The sequence below is a fragment of the Phyllopteryx taeniolatus genome, chromosome 8, assembly GCF_024500385.1.
Source record: "Phyllopteryx taeniolatus isolate TA_2022b chromosome 8, UOR_Ptae_1.2, whole genome shotgun sequence".
NCBI lineage: Eukaryota > Metazoa > Chordata > Actinopteri > Syngnathiformes > Syngnathidae > Phyllopteryx > Phyllopteryx taeniolatus.
Window position 1 is genome coordinate 23,807,192 of NC_084509.1, and position 16,265 is coordinate 23,823,456.

Consider the following 16,265-nt stretch of genomic DNA (forward strand, 5'->3'; position numbering starts at 1 on the left):
GAAAACAATCAGCATTACCTAAAGGGCAAAACGCTTTTAAATTTTTTACACCTATTTCCAACAATGCGTGCAATCTGTTACAGTGAGTTAACATGCAAATTAGCAACTGTTATTTGGTATTTAGTATAACAATACAAAGTGAATCATATGCGACATGTACATTGTATGAGTGAACGCAATTAAGTGCCGGGTGTTTGGAATCTTCGTAAATAAAGTCCTACACTATATCCTATTCATTTTTTTCCACTATGCTTAAAAAACAAGATATTCAAAATATTTATGGAATTGTAGCATTTCAAAGCCATTACGGGAAGATATTCTGCAAAGTGTGAGCCAGGAAATTACAAAGTGTAGGAATGAAGGCTTTTGTAAACAGGCCCTGATGGATCTGTGTTTTTGCAGTGTCAAAACCGAGCCAGGACTGAAACGAGCCTCGTCATGACCCGTTGGCCTTGGTTGCGCATTCAGGCCGCTTCGCATGGCATGAGGTTTTGATGGTTATAAACCACAGTGACCTTCGTGCTCTTTTTGCTTTGTTTTGGGTCTTTTTCTATTCCAAAACGAGACACTGGATCACTTATGAAGGGCTCCCTTGTTCGCTTACAATAATAAAGAAAGAAAAGCATGAAAGTGTGAGTGTGCCTGGGCCGAAAGAGAATCCTGTCTCAATTTCTCCACGATGGACGTGCCTATTAGCTGTCTTGTGTTAGCCTAGTGGTGGCTTAAGTCTTCTACCTTTGCTGCCGTAAGTCTAATTTCTGCAAGCCACAGTGGATCAGGATGTGTTTCAATGCGCATTTAGCTTTCTGTCATTTGTGTTGACATTTTTTACCTCGTTTTCTGACTTTATTCTGTACTGTTGATTGTTCCTTTGATAGTTTACACTCTTTACTACAAAGCATATGGTAATACAACCCCAATTCCAATGAAGTTGGGACGTTGTGTTAAACAGAAATAAAAACAATGATTTGCAAATCATGTTTAACCTATATTTTTTTGAATACACTACAAAGACAAGATATTTAATGTTCAAACTGATCAATTTTATTGTTTTTAGCAAATAATCATTAACTCAGAATTTTATGGCAGCAACAAGCTCCAAAAAAGCTGGGACAGGTGGCAAAAAAGACTGAGAAAGTTGAGGAATGCTCATCAAACACCTGTTTGGAACATCTCACAGGTGAACAGGCTAATTGGGAACAGGTGGGTGCCATGATTGGGTATAAAAGGAGCTTCCCTGAATTGCTCAGTCATTCACAATCAAAGATGGGGCGAGGTTCACCTCTTTATGAACAAGTACGTGAGAAAATAGTCGAACAGTTTAAGGACAATGTTCCTCAACGTACAATTGCAAGGAATTTAGGGATTTCATCATCTACAATCCATAATATCCTCAAAAGGTTCAGAGAATCTGGAGAAATCACTGCATGTAAGCGGCAAGGCCGAAAGCCAACATTGAATGACCGTGACCTTCAATCCCTCAGGTGGCACTGCATCAAAAACCGACATCAATGTGTAAAGGATATCACCACATGGGCTCAGGAACACTTCAGAAAACCAATGTCAGTAAATACAGTTCGGCACTACAGCCGTACGTTCTCTGGGCCCGAGCTCTAAGATGGACTGATGCAAAGTGGAAGAGTGTTATGTGGTCCGACAAGTCCACATTTCAAATTGTTTTTGGAAATTGTGGACGTCGTGTCCTCCGGGCCAAAGAGGAAAAGAACCATCCGGACTTTTATGGACGCAAAGTTCAAAAGCCAGCATCTGTGATGGTATGGGGCTGTGTTAGTGCCAATGGCATGGGTAACTTACACATCTGTGAAGGCACCATTAATGCTGAAAGGTACATACAGGTTTTGGAGAAACATATGCTGCCATCCAAGCAACGTCTTTTTCATGGACACCCCTTCTTATTTCTGCAAGACAATGCCAAACCACATTTTGCACTTGTTACAACAGCGTGGCTTCGTAGTAAAAGAGTGCGGGTACTAGACGGGTCTGGTTGCAGTCCAGACCTGTCTCCCATTGAAAACGTGCGGAGCATTATGAAGCGTAAAATACGACAACGGAGACCCCGGACTGTTGAACAGCTGAAGCTGTACATCAAACAAGAATGGGAAAGAATTCCACCTGCAAAGCTTCAACAATAAGTGTCCTCAGATGCAGATGCAGAGTCCTCTAGCACTTAGAGCAATCTCGCAATAGTCCGGTGCAATGACCATTGTGCAAAGGGCGCCGAGACTTCAAGGAGTGCATGCAGTTTAAAGTGACGAGTAGTGCAATAATCTGGGACAATGTTGATTGTGCAAATGTTGCAGATACTCCTCAATCAGTGTGGAAATGGAGCAGATGCTACTCTGGCATGAGTGGCCAGTATTGGTCAACAACAGATATGCAACTAGTGCAGCGTGGCGAGACTACTACAGTGAGTGCATGAGTAGTATATAATTGGCCCGAAAGAAATGTGACAACAAACTCAGACAAAAGAAATTGGCATCATGTTGCAACGGAATTGTAAGTTAGCTGTTTAAGAAGTTGATGGCAAGAGGGAAGAAGCTGTTGGAATGTCTGCTAGTTCTAGTTTGCATTGATCGGTAGCGCCTACCGGAGGGAAGGAGCTGGAAGAGCCGGTGACCGGGATGTGGAGGGTCAAAGGATTTTGCACGGTCTTGTCTTAGTTCTGGCAGCGTATATTCTGTTTTTATTTATGTTTAACACAACATCCCAACTTCATTGGAATTGGGGTTGTATGTTCTGGCACTACAGCTACGCAGCCAACGTATACAGGCCAAATTTGTAATAATTCATAAGTGAGAGTGTGTTCAACCAATTTGTCACAGTGTGTTCAGAGTGTGTGTTCAACCGGAAGCTTTAAAAAAAATTAGCAGGTCTATTTGTTTTGCTGATTCTTTGTAAGTACCCATTTACAATTAAAATAATCGCTTTTATGTATGAGGTACATCAGTTTTGACAATTTGACAATTTTCCATAACAAAAATGATCAATTTATTGTGATAGACGCAATGTGCTGTGCTGTAAAAAGAAGCCAAATATCCATCTACAACTGTGTGCTGTGTTATTAATTGCCACACATTATTTGATACATGTACAGTAAAATCATGTCATAACATTATCAGTGTGTCTGTAAAGTCCCAAAACAACTGTTGGGAACATCCTTGGAAGCATAAATTTCATTTTTTTGTTAAAGAAATGGAGGCAGGAAGTTGTACACAAACACAGCCTCATACACACAAATCAAATTTTTCGTATTTTAAATTTTTTTTGTACTGCAGACTGACGTTTTAGCAGTTGCATCCTTTTTATGTAAATCCTACACAATGCCACCAATATACTGTACGGCATAGGAACGTGAAGTGTGACGTTAGCGTGCTGAACGGGTGGTTGCCAAAACATTTACACAGAGGCTCAGTCATTCTTGGGGCACATGCACTCATACAAACATCCCATTCCACGCTCTACCATGAGAGAGCAACCATTGATAGGTTTGGCTTGGTTGTTTTCACTGCAGTGACCCTCAGGAGATTTGTGCGGTGGGGGTCTGGGGGTGGTGGTGGGGGGTTCTCCTAAAAAAAAAATGGTTTGCCTATCCTTAAACCAGCTCTCATATAAAAATCTCATAAACATAAAATCTTCACACAAACACGTGCACACAACATTTTTTCTATTTTTACTCTTCAAATGCCATTTTATGGAAATGAGCGGCCAAAACGGCAACATTTTTGTCTGTTCCGTTCTCTGTTGCCAGATTGTTAGACTGTTTTAGTGGGTTTTTATGTGTTGCTATTAACTCTGGTCAAGTTCTTTTTACACTTGTGTGACAATTTGGAATGTTAAAAACGAAAGAGGTGTGAGATGTGTTACACTAGTTTTTAATTTGCTATTATAATTATGCATGAGTATTATTTTGTTTTAGCCCTGCTGTTGTTTTTGTTTCTTACCAAATTTTCATGGGTTAATGTCACCCACTCACATGGAAAAAATATAACAAAAGCACAATGCTAATTGAATAAAAAAAAAAAAATCTAATACAAAAAAATGGAACCGGCAGAATTAGTTTCATTCATAAAATAATATTATATATATATATATATATTTTTTTCTGCTGGTTCCATTTTTTTTGCTATATATATTTGTAGATTTAAAAACAGGTCAATTTGACCCACAACATAGAGAGTTAATATTAACAGTGGCTAACTGATTTAACAAATGTTAAATTGTTACTTTAACGAAATCATCTGTACCATTAATAAGGGTTTGTAATAATGACAGTTTGATCCTGGAATTTTTTTTTTTTTCTATTTGTATTTTATTTATTTATTTATTTTTTAATGCGAACAAGCATGCCCAGCATCCTGAAATTGAGCTCGATTTCAAAGGTTCCACTGTAATTTCAAAAATACAGAAATTTTCCTTTTTTTTTATTGACTTTCATAAATCTGTAAGTGGAGACTGACAACATTTGTGCTTAGATAGTGTTTCTTCGATGAAATCTATGATGACTTTGTTTTTTGTTTTGTTAAGTGTTTTTGTGATTGTTGTTGTTTATTGATATTTTTGGTCATTGTTCTGTTAATTTCCCATTAATTTCCAAGTGGGATAGTGAGTAACATTTGACTTGATCGAATTAGTAGGGGTTATTCCAGCACCATCTGTTGCTTTGTTATGTGGAGCGGCCATTGGTATGGACCGGCGGTGTTTGGAACGATCTTCCCGATGACCTGACTTTTTGTGAGGCCGTCAAGTCACAACGGTCTCCACAAAGATAGATATAAACACACATTAACACGTGCGCTCACCCTTCCAATGGCGACTCTTTCCACCTGATTTGCTCATCCATCCACAGCTTATAAATAGGACTTGTCGGACTTACAGTGTGGGTGCTTACAGGGTGGGCAGATTTGAGGGGGGGAAGGTGTTTGTTAGAGGGCAATGGAGGGTCAAAGATAGTTGATATTCCTCCACTTGTCCTCTAACTGCTCTCACCCTGAATATATCTCCTCTGATTGTGTGCTTGGGCTTTGGCAGCTTTGTTTCACATGCACTTCTCTGTAAAAATCTCTCTAAGGACAGCATGTGTTCTCCTTCACTCAACCCCGTGTAACATGTGCCACTCTCTGCGCCATTCACTCACACACTCCCTATTTCCACTTCTCTACAGCTGACAGCATGTAATCGAAATGGTAAAACACATGAAAACATGACAAATGGAAGGGGCGGGGCTTCCGATGGAGTCGGGCTGCCAGTCTGTAATCAGACACGGCAAATGGTTGGAGATATTTGTGCTTCATCACCATCTTGACTGTGATAGACCCGAAGCGTCTCACTCTCCCCTGGAAAGAAATACACACTTGGCTGCACTGCAAAATGAGTCAACATGTTCAAAAAAAATGAATAATGACTGCTTGGCTTGCACATGTTGGATTTCCCAAAAGAGTCCCTGAGAAACTGGATATGCAGATTAGCGGGATTAAAGTCGATTCATGACATGAAACGCTAAGTGAGAGGAGAGCAAGAAATAAATTTTAAACTTGTCGAAGAGTATCATTTTTGTTTCTCTCATAGGTGCCCTGTGCGCGTGCATGCGCGTGTGTGCGTGCGTAAGATTACTGTTCTCTCTCTGGTCTAAACACGCCTGCAGGCTCCAACTTCCCGGTGCCATGCTGGAGGCCAGTGTTGTTAATAAAACAAGAGATAACACAGGAATAAAGATAAGAAAGGAAGGTAACGTACTGGGCAAGGATCTGCAAGTGATCAACAATGCTCAAATGTGTCAAGTGTGACAACATGGGAGTGGGTATATCACTTAGTGTTTCACAGATTAGTATGAGAAGAAACCTTGTTAAATTTACAGTACCATAAATGCGTCCAACCTTTAGTGTGGTCAGCTTGTCCTGCGTCCCCTACATTGAACAACTCAAATACATTCTGTTAAATAAAACCTTTTTTTGCATCTCCACTTAAACTCAGACACTCAGGCTTCCTTTACAATCTAGTGGAATCAATCAAATCCTGCCTTTACAAAGATGATGCTCAGCTTTGGTTCACACAGTCAGAGAGGTAATACAGTGGTGTAGAACTTAGTTACTTACGAGCAATAGACTTGGAATTGTCCAGTGTGAATCGCGCGCTTGAGGACGTGCCACAATCTCAATCGGGTTGAGGTCAGGACTCTGACTGGACCACTCACCCATCTTCAGTTTAGCTTCATTCAGCAGAGAGATGGTTTTAAGTTCTCCTGCAAAAATGTTTGCATTAACTTGGGAATTACTTTTTCTGTTGATGATAGATCAACCCAAATAGCCCCTGTCCAAACAAAGCAACAGAGTGTACTATATTAAACTCTACTAATTCTAGCCAGTCAAAGGGTACTCAGTATCCCACTTGGCTATTAATGTAACAGAACAATGATCAAAAATAACAATAACAAGAACACAAAAAACAAATCATATAACAAAGTTATTCCAAATTTCATTCAAGAAAACAAATATGTAAGCACAAATGAGAGACTTTTACGTGCCTATGAACCGAAACAAAAGGTCATAAAGCGTCCCACCCCTAGTTACGTAACTTAGGTGTACTAAAACGTTCCCAATAACTGCATTTTTATTTGTAATCGTCCCAAAACAGTCTTTGAAACTGAATGTTTGACCAGCTAGCTAAACTGTTAAATTACCTTACCTCTCATTGTGAATTTTGTAGAGACGGATAAAGTTCGACATCATTGTTTTTGTGTCTTTAATGCGCGAGTTGCGAACCACGCAGGTTGCCATCCACTTTTTGCAGACTTCATCCACAACGTAATCCTTGTTCATGCAGGTGGCTACGTCACACTGGCAAGTGTGCAACAACGCAGACTGGGTTGCCAGGTTGGCGCGAAGTCATTTGACTCGAGTCCCTCCCATCTCTGGTAATGATATTCAATACAACAACTCTATCAAATATTCTGCTTATACAAAGATAATAATGTTCAGTTTTGATTGACACTCCCAGAGAGGGGTTAATGTAACAATATGTTTATTAGTTGTAGTTTGCAGTGGTAAAGAACTATATTGCATCATACTAAGAGTTGTTCCTAATATTTTTGACTCTCCTGTAATCAAGGTAAGCAAAATATTAGAAACAGTATGATGATGCTACAGTGCTACAAACAATTGTAAAGCAAAAAAATGCTGTGTTAACAAGACAGGGAAGGATGCGAGAGAGAGAACTTGACAGACGTCTTGTTGTAACATGACCCCATGTCGGTGGGGGCTCCCTCCTTCAACCAAGGGGCTAAAATTGGCAGTGCCAACTTGTTGAGGCAATGCTTTAAAACAGAGTCATTCTTTTCTTTGTCGTCATGAGTTTGTGATTTGACTCCTTTTTGTTTACTCTTCCTCGATGATTTCTTGTTCCTAAATGTTTTTTTTAACACATCAGAGAGAAGGCACCGGAGTACAGTGGAACCTCAGTCCACAAATTTAATTCATTCGCGACTTGGTTTGCAAATGGAAACGCAATTAATCTGTTCCTGCCCGAAGTTATGTTTACTTGTTTTTGCTGATGTGTAGTGAAAAAATAAATACAGTACAATATAGAAATAAATGAAAAGACACTTTATTATGAAGAAATAATATGGTGTGTTCTCTAGAAAATAGCCTTTTCACATATAGCATAGTATGCTTCGATAACCGCGTTGCATTGTGGGATGTGGCGGCCTTTTTTGATCTTGCTCCATCCATGGTGAACATAAACAAGGATGTGTAGTCAAGCAGAGTGAAAGACAGCATGTTAAAATGTAAGATAGGGGCGGGGATTTACAGGGCAGCTAGCGACGGCTCGCTAGCACCTTCTTCTTCCGCAGAGGAAGGAACACGGCAGGCTCTACACTTCTTTGCCACCGAGGCTTAAGGTTTTGTCTCTTTTTTTGTGTGCGCTGATGTTCAATGTACAAGTATTTGGGTGTTTAGAAGTGCTATACAAATTTGATCTGCGGTCATTGCAATTGTATAGCTGATAGATTTCAACAAACGAAACTGCACAGCAAGATTACAAACTTGAACACCATGCTCATGTTGCTATTATTTTCTTCTTTGTTAACAGTAATACGTTTAGGCTTACTGAAAACACTATTGGAGCTGTCTTCTTTGGAGCCACACACAAGGTTAATTTAATTCAAAAACCAACACACCGACAAAGTGTGATGCACAGAGCCAATGATGTATTCGTGAACTGAAAATATTGCGTGAACCGGCAAGGCAATATTTGTTTGAAAAAAAATTGGGGGAACCAAATTGTTTGTGAATTGGGGCGTCTGGGACCCGAGTTTCCACTGTATTCGTATTATCCCCCCCCCCCCCCCCCCCCCAAAAAAAAAAATCTCATTAGATGAATCCACATTGCAGTATAACAATGCAAACTCTAACAACTGGAATAATTGCATTTCAGATGGAAAACACCTCTACCTTTTATTGAGTTGTGCAGTCGGAATCACAGTACAAACAAGAATCTTTCAGTTAATGTTTGTTTTACAGTGAAGCACCAACAATTCAAGGCAGAGTGGAAACATGCTGTCATTTCACTCCATTGTCTATATCTCGTATAGATAATGATTTGATAACACGACACTAACAGGCAGAATTACACGCACCGGAATGTCGGCAGGGAACGCAACGTCTGGAATATGAACAACTGCTCCCTGCCGCCAAATGCATAATCAAGTTGTTTTGGGATCTCCAGCTATCTAAAGCAGCCATCTTTCAGCTATCCTAAGCAGCTATCTTATGTTCCTGCCCACTCCGACATCAGACGGGGACGAAGCAGTGAGGGCCAGACAACACTGGATACACTGATAGTGCAGGGGGCTTGTTTTCCCATGTGCATTGCCAGGATGTGATGTATAAATAGGCACTAAGCTGTTTGTGTGTGTGAGTGCAGGGTGAAGTTATGCAGCTATAGATTGATAGGGGTTCTACGTGGCTGGCGGTGTCGTCTCATGTCCCGCACATCTGAGGACGTGGTGGCGAGCAGTAGAAGGGCACAGATTCTGTCTATTTCAGTGTTAATTGAGTTTATTGGGCTGCTATTCATGGGCGTGACATGTGAGTGATTTGGCAGCCAGGGTGAGATTGACAGAGCTGACCTCTTTCGAGGCGGCTCCTCAGATATGGACTCAAGACTGCACAGCTGTCACACAACTGCACAGCTACCTATTGGAGGACCAGCAAGCAAACAGTGTTTTCCCACAATATATTTTTATACACTGAGGCCGTGTCTACATAGACACGGATATTTTATTTTAATGCAAATTTTTTTGGGTGTGTTTTGGCCTTTCATCCACATGCAAATGTATATTTTAATGTTTTTTTTCTTTGGAGGGGGTGGGTGTTGTTTGGTGGGTGTTTGCATTTTTAAAACATTCAAATATCCTATCTTAACCATTTGTGTGTACAACTTTGGTTATTTAAACTTTTGGACTATTCTACAGTAGGACACATTCATCAATCCATTTTCTATCCCGTAATATCCTGTTCAAGGTCACGGCGATCTGGATCCTATCTCAGCTGACTTGGAGCGAAAGGCACACTACACCCTGGACTCGTCGTCAATCAATCACAGAGTGGAATATTTGTAACGTTGTAATGTCATATAACGTTTTGGCTTGTTTATTTTCTCTTACAGCTTTTGTCCCAACTTGTGTTTTTCTCTCTGTCCTCTCATTTGTCTTGTCTCTCCCCTATCAAACCTCGTTCTGTCCGACTGCCATTTTTTTCTAATAAATATCCATCATAATACAAATAACCAGAGAGGCCGTATATAAAACTCCTCTATTGCATACAGAAACTGCTCCAGCATAAAGAAGGTTTACGGAGCCTTAATTCTGCATAACCAAGCAGCCAAACAGGACAGAAAAAAAACTAAGAAAAAAAAGCCATCAAGTCTGGAAGTCTTTACTTACAGAATTAAGAAAGACAAAATAATGGAAAATATCTGTATTTTTGAAATTACAGTGGAATCTCTGAAGTTGAACACAGTTTCATGACGGATATAGGAATATATATAGGAAAGGAGGCGGCACGGTGGGCGACTGGTTAGAGCGTCGGCCTCACAGTTCTGAGGACCCGGGTTCAATCCCCGGCCCCGCCTGTGTGGAGTTTGCATGTTCTCCCCGTGCCTGCGTGGGTTTTCACCGGGCACTCCGGTTTCCTCCCACATCCCAAAAACATGCATTAATTGGGGACTCTAAAATTGCCCGTAGGTGTGACTGTGAGTGCAAATAGCTTGTTTGTATGTGCCCTGCGATTGGCTGGCAACCAGTTCTGGGTGTAGCCCGCCTCCTGCCCGATGATAGCTGGGATAGGCTCCAGCACGCCCGCGACCCGAGTGAGGAGAAGCGGCTCAGAAAATGGATGGATGGATGGATGGATATAGGAAAGGAAAAAAATTCCAGGATCAAACTGTCATCATCAAAAAACCTTATTAAATGTACAACAAAACATGGTGAGACAGCTACCACTTTTAGCTCATTACGAGATTTTAAGTCCTCAAAACAAATATTTAAACATGATACACATTAAGCTGTGCCCTGTGTTTTGTGCATAAAACTTGGTTGGACAGCTATGAAGCCAATAGCTCAGCAGAGTGGGATAAACTAATACTAAGTTTTGATTGACTGTCAGAGAAGTACTAATTGAAGTTGTAGTTTGAAGTGGTGTACACTTGGACTGCATCATAGTGGGAAGTGGCCCAGTTCACAGACCTTTCCTTCTCCCATGACACTGAACAAAAAGGGAATGGAAAAACTGGATCAATGGACACGACAGTTGTCGTACTTCAATTTATTTTGAGACAGTTCAATATTTTTGATGATAACATCCCTGCATGTATTCCCTCTCAAGTGAAGGATGGCAAGGTGCTGGAGTGCCAGCTGGCAAGGAGGCCGGACACATTAGCTGTCAATCACGGTGATAAATCTCATACATGCTGGCTCCAACTTCACAGAAAGTGATCTCAATCCTCTCATGTAACACAGTGGCACACATCCCAAATGTATTTATAAAATGCTTCTTCAAAGTTACAAATCAATACTGTATATTCCTAGACTGGGTTCATTTACATGTCACAGAAAACATGATACTGATTTAATCTGAAACGGACTTCATAGATACATGTAAACACGTTGAGACAGCACAGTGGTTGGCAGTGCTGCCTCAAAGCAGGAAGATGATGAAATGGCTTTGAATATTTGATATTATATTGAATATTAGTTTTCTGGAGGGATGGCAAATACCTTCATACGACTGAAAGCAAAGCAAAACAAACACATTTTTTTTATGCCGCTTATTCTGTTTCGACAGGCTTGGAGGGGGTGTTGGAGCCTAATCCCAGCTCATTTAGGGTACAATTTGGAGATTTTTTCTTTGCATTTTGAAGAAGATCCAACAACAGACTTTATAGAAATGATTCCCATTAGCATGGCGCTGTAAAAACACATCAAGACACTTGTCATTTGCATACCATGCCAGCACTACGCATACACCAAATGCTTAGAATCTATATTTCTTAGATCATTTTAGTTTGTAGGTTTTTTTTCCCCTTTTTTTGTGTGTAAATGTTTTATTACTGATCTTTTGATTTGACTTTGATTGGTAAACTGACCATCTCACAAAAGTTTACTCAAGACTCTTTGCCACATGTATATAAGCTAAACACTACCACATGTAATCTTTTGTTTAGGTTACCTGTTTTAATAAATGTTTATTTTAATACACCTCAGTGTGCTGATTTGAAAAAAAAAAGGGTTCCTCAGCAGAACTTCTTCAAAGTTGGGTTGAACTGTTCTGACATTGCTCAGCCTTATGGACAGATTGAAATGTCTTGGAGAGGCACAATGACAACTGCAAATGGTGTGTCCAATCCTTTAAACATGTCAACGTCTGTCTTACGACCTCATTCCAATTGTCGTCATTCCCAGCCTGGCTCAGAATCATTCACTCGCTTTGTAACTCCAACATACAGTGAAATACAATCATTCCCACAAATTTACTTTGCACGACACTTGCAGAGAATTTACGTTCTGAAAGAGTGGAAAATAACTTTTTATTTTAGTTCAGTTATACAAAACTGTATTTGCTGTCATGCAACAATTTAAACTTTCATCGTCGAGGCTCTCTTTCACTAAAACTCTTTAAATCTTTCCACATTATCTGACCTTTCTTCCCCTCTGTACAAATCTTCAGCCATTCAAAACAGCCCCGCCCCTCTCCACTATGGATACATGACCATGCAGACGTATTGCTTTCAACTTTACTGCTCCCAAAGGACATGTGAGAGACGACTACATTTTACTCAGACATTTAAAAACAAAAGACGAGATACTGACTGCTGCAAACACACAAGAATAACTTTACATAATATATATAGTATCATGCCGTGATTGAATTACCTTTGACCAAATACATCCTAAAAAGAAAATTGTAGGACATGCAGCAGCAGACTTCATTTACTTTGGGGCAAACTCACAGGAATGTGTTGCTCTCATCAGCACCTAACATCCAGGACCAACTTACAGTGAATAGTTGTGGAGTTCAGCTGAACTAGAGAAAGTGTTGACGTTCAGTTTTCACATTCCCAAGTATGAATAAACATCCTGCAGTCGAAACATGGCACTGCTCTGGGTACAGTGGAATAAAGTAAGGTCAGAAAGAAGTACTAGGAGAGGAAAAAATTCAATAAAGAACCACTCAGTCAAATATTTGGTTTGCTGGATAACTCTTGATCATTAGGTTGGTGAAAATGTTAAGTGCTGTTTCACTGGAATGAGGAGGCCTGTGTCTGAATTTATAAAAACTTTGATGATTGCATTTCATTCTCTGTCCCTTTCAATTATCTGTCAATGAGTTGTAACTAATCAGAATGATGTCACAATGACTTGCATTGCTTTTAATTTGTATCTGGTGCTTGTAATTATCCCATTCACATCAGAACAGGTGCGACAACGCAGATTTCATCCCTATGAAACAACATGTAGAGTGACCAGCCACAGACAGAACTATCCTCACTTGTACATTCAATGAGATTCAAAAGGGGGTGTATACCAAGTTAAACTACAAAGATGATAATGCTCAGTTGTGAGAGAACGTGTCATAGAGGTATTCATTTATTGTGGTTGCAGTTTGCAATGGTGTAGCTCTGAACTGCATCCAACTGACAATAGGTAACTTTAAACTTGAGCTGCCCAACATTGCATGTGGAGTACCACAAGGCTTCAACTTGGGGCCTCTTCTGTTTAATATCATCTACTTGTTCAGATAAATAAAATAAATAATAATAAATAAATTACCACAACAATGCTGACAGAGCTCCACAGTCCGGTGTCCCCAGGTGACCCTTGCTGTATGCATGCACTGGGTAAATGCATGGAACTAATTATCGAGTAGATGTGTTTTAATTTCCTTCAGTTAAAAAAGAGGGGGAAAAAACTGAGGTAGGTGTTTTTGAACCCAAAGAGGAATCTGCAAAAGTTAGCATGCAGCTCCAGTCACTAGGGTTAAAAACCTCAGACCAACCCAAACATAAAAAATAAATAAAATAAAATAAAAAACATACAAAGTCAGATAATTAGCACTTTAAGAATATTTCTAGGATTAAAGGGCTAATTTTCCAGCATGACCATGTATTTATCTTTAGTTGAGCTGACCACAGTAATAGTACCTTTACTGGTCTGCTTAAAAAGTCAGTCAGTGGACTGCAACAGAGCCAGAATGAGTCCTTACTAAGAACAGAAGTGGAGCCCACATCACTCCAATTCTCTTTGCAGTTGCTCCCTGTCCCTTGGAGAATTGATTTTGAGATACTCCTGTTAGTTTATAACGCTCTGAAAGATTTAGGCCCAAAATACATAGATAGTGTGAACCATCCAGACCGCTCAGATCTGCTCTGTATCCCTAGAGTCAGAACCAAACACGGAGAATCAGCATTTAATATCTATGCTTCATATATCTGAAACGGACTCCTAGAAAAACATCAGGTCTGCTGAGAGTCTGAGCTCTTTTTAAATCAAGGTTGAAGACACTGCTTTGTAATGTTCTATTTTCACTTCAAATCTGCACTATTCATCCATCCATCCATTTTCTGAGCCGCTTCTCCTCACTAGGGTCGCGGGCGTGCTGGAGCCCATCCCAGCCATCATCGGGCAGCAGGCGGGGTACACCCTGAACTGGTTGCCAGCAAATTGCACGGCACATACAAACAAACAAACCATTCGCACGCACATTCACACCTACGGGCAATTTAGAGTTGTCAATTAACCTACCATGCATGTTTTTGGGATGTGGGAGGAAACCGGAGTGCCCGGAGAAAATCCATGCAGGCACGGGGAGAACATGCAAACTCCACACAGGCGGGGCCAGCGATTGAACCCGGGTCCTCAGAACTGTGAGGCAGACGCTCTAACCAGTCGTCCCCCGTGCCGCCAAATCTGCACTATAACTTTTAATTTCTTTATTTATATTGCTTGCGAGATTTTAGTTTTCTTATCAAATGTTTCTATTGTGTTTCTTTTTCTCTTTGTCATTGTATTCTAATGTCCTGTGTGAAGCACTTTGAATTGTTTGTTGCTATGATGTGCTCTACAAATAAACTTGCCTTGCCAACAGTTTCTAACATTTTAGTTTCCTCATTTAGCTCCATAAGATATTTTAAATATTAGACCGAGTCCTCTCAGCAGTGTGGTGCAGTGCAGTTCTATGTGTACACTGTATAACAATTGGATGGTACAGTCCTGTCAAAAAAAAGGCTGGTAGCACACAGCCTGTCACCTTTGTCCACCTTGTAACTTCTATTCTCAACCAGCTGTTGTAACTCTCTTTCACTTTGGTCATGTACAATGTTTATATGAATTCCACACTTCCCATGTGGGAGTATACAGTATATCGTTTTACAAATATGTTGGTTGTTTAACTATGGCGCTGCTCATTGACAGCTCAGGTAACTACAGTATGTCACATAGAGCTTGCAGTGTAGTATTTTTTTTAGCGTTCTGCAGGAGCAGTAGTTGTATTTTTTTTTCACAATTTCATGCTTATTTTATAGCCCCATAAAGTATCATGCGACTGCTATACTGTATTTTCTGCCTATAATTGTTTATATTTTCTCTATAAAGCGCTCCTACAAAGTGTCAAAAATAGCAACATTGCAATCCAAGCGAAAGGTCTGTCGATATAGATTGCAAAAGTCTGACAATTCTTTGACCCCAAATCCTTTCGGTTCAAGCCAAAGCCACACAGTTGTATGCTACTGTTCACCATATGTTAATACTATATAATACATATGCACACACGAACTGTGATCTGGCATAGCACTATGGAATACCACCGATGAAACATATACTGACTAATAATGGAGCTGTCAATTTGTCAATTCAATCTGTTGAAGGCATCACATATTTCACATAAGTCATATTTCACTTTTTTTTTTCCAGTTTGATAGGCTTTACCACTCCTGGCACGTGTCATTATGAGTCAAGTATCACTGTAGACATTATTTCACAAACTTAATCATGTTGTTGTGAGCCATGTTTTTGTTGACTTTGTTTTGTTTAGATTTAGTTTTGTCATGTTTTTCCCATGTCCTTTGTCAATGTTGGTCTTCTATTGCTCGTTAGGTTTTCATTTCTACCTGTTCTCTTCAGCCCTGTCCCTTCTGTTTACCCATTAGTTCCCGCCAGTCACTTGTGTCTTGTCCAAGTACTCATCCTTGTCTCGTCAATTTGCGTGTATTTGCTTTCCTGCTTCATTAAACTTGTGTTATTGGGCGGTGGGGGGCGGGGCGTCACTGTTTTTTGTTCTGTTTTATTTTTCATGTTACACGATCATGATGTTTGGTGTGTACTGCTTTATTCGGTTCAAAGTACTTTGTGAACATGTTTTTAAAGGTGCTATACAAATAAAGTTATTATTATTATTATTGCTATTGTTGTTGTTATAGCCCATGTTTCCTTAGTCCCGTCATGTTTTTTAGTGATGAGTGTTTTGTTTCTGTGTTCCTTTGTGACTTTGAATTTGGATTTCTGGACTTTGTTAATTTAGTGTTTGCTTCCATTATCCTTGTTTGCCTCTTTTTGTTTTTAAAATTGAAGGTTGAATATTTTGGCTATTTGGACCTCCATTGAGTGACTATCTCACATGGACTTAGTATAAAAGTGTCAATTTCATCTAAAAAAAACACCTTGGTTTTGTCATACAAGTGTCCAGAATAGGCCC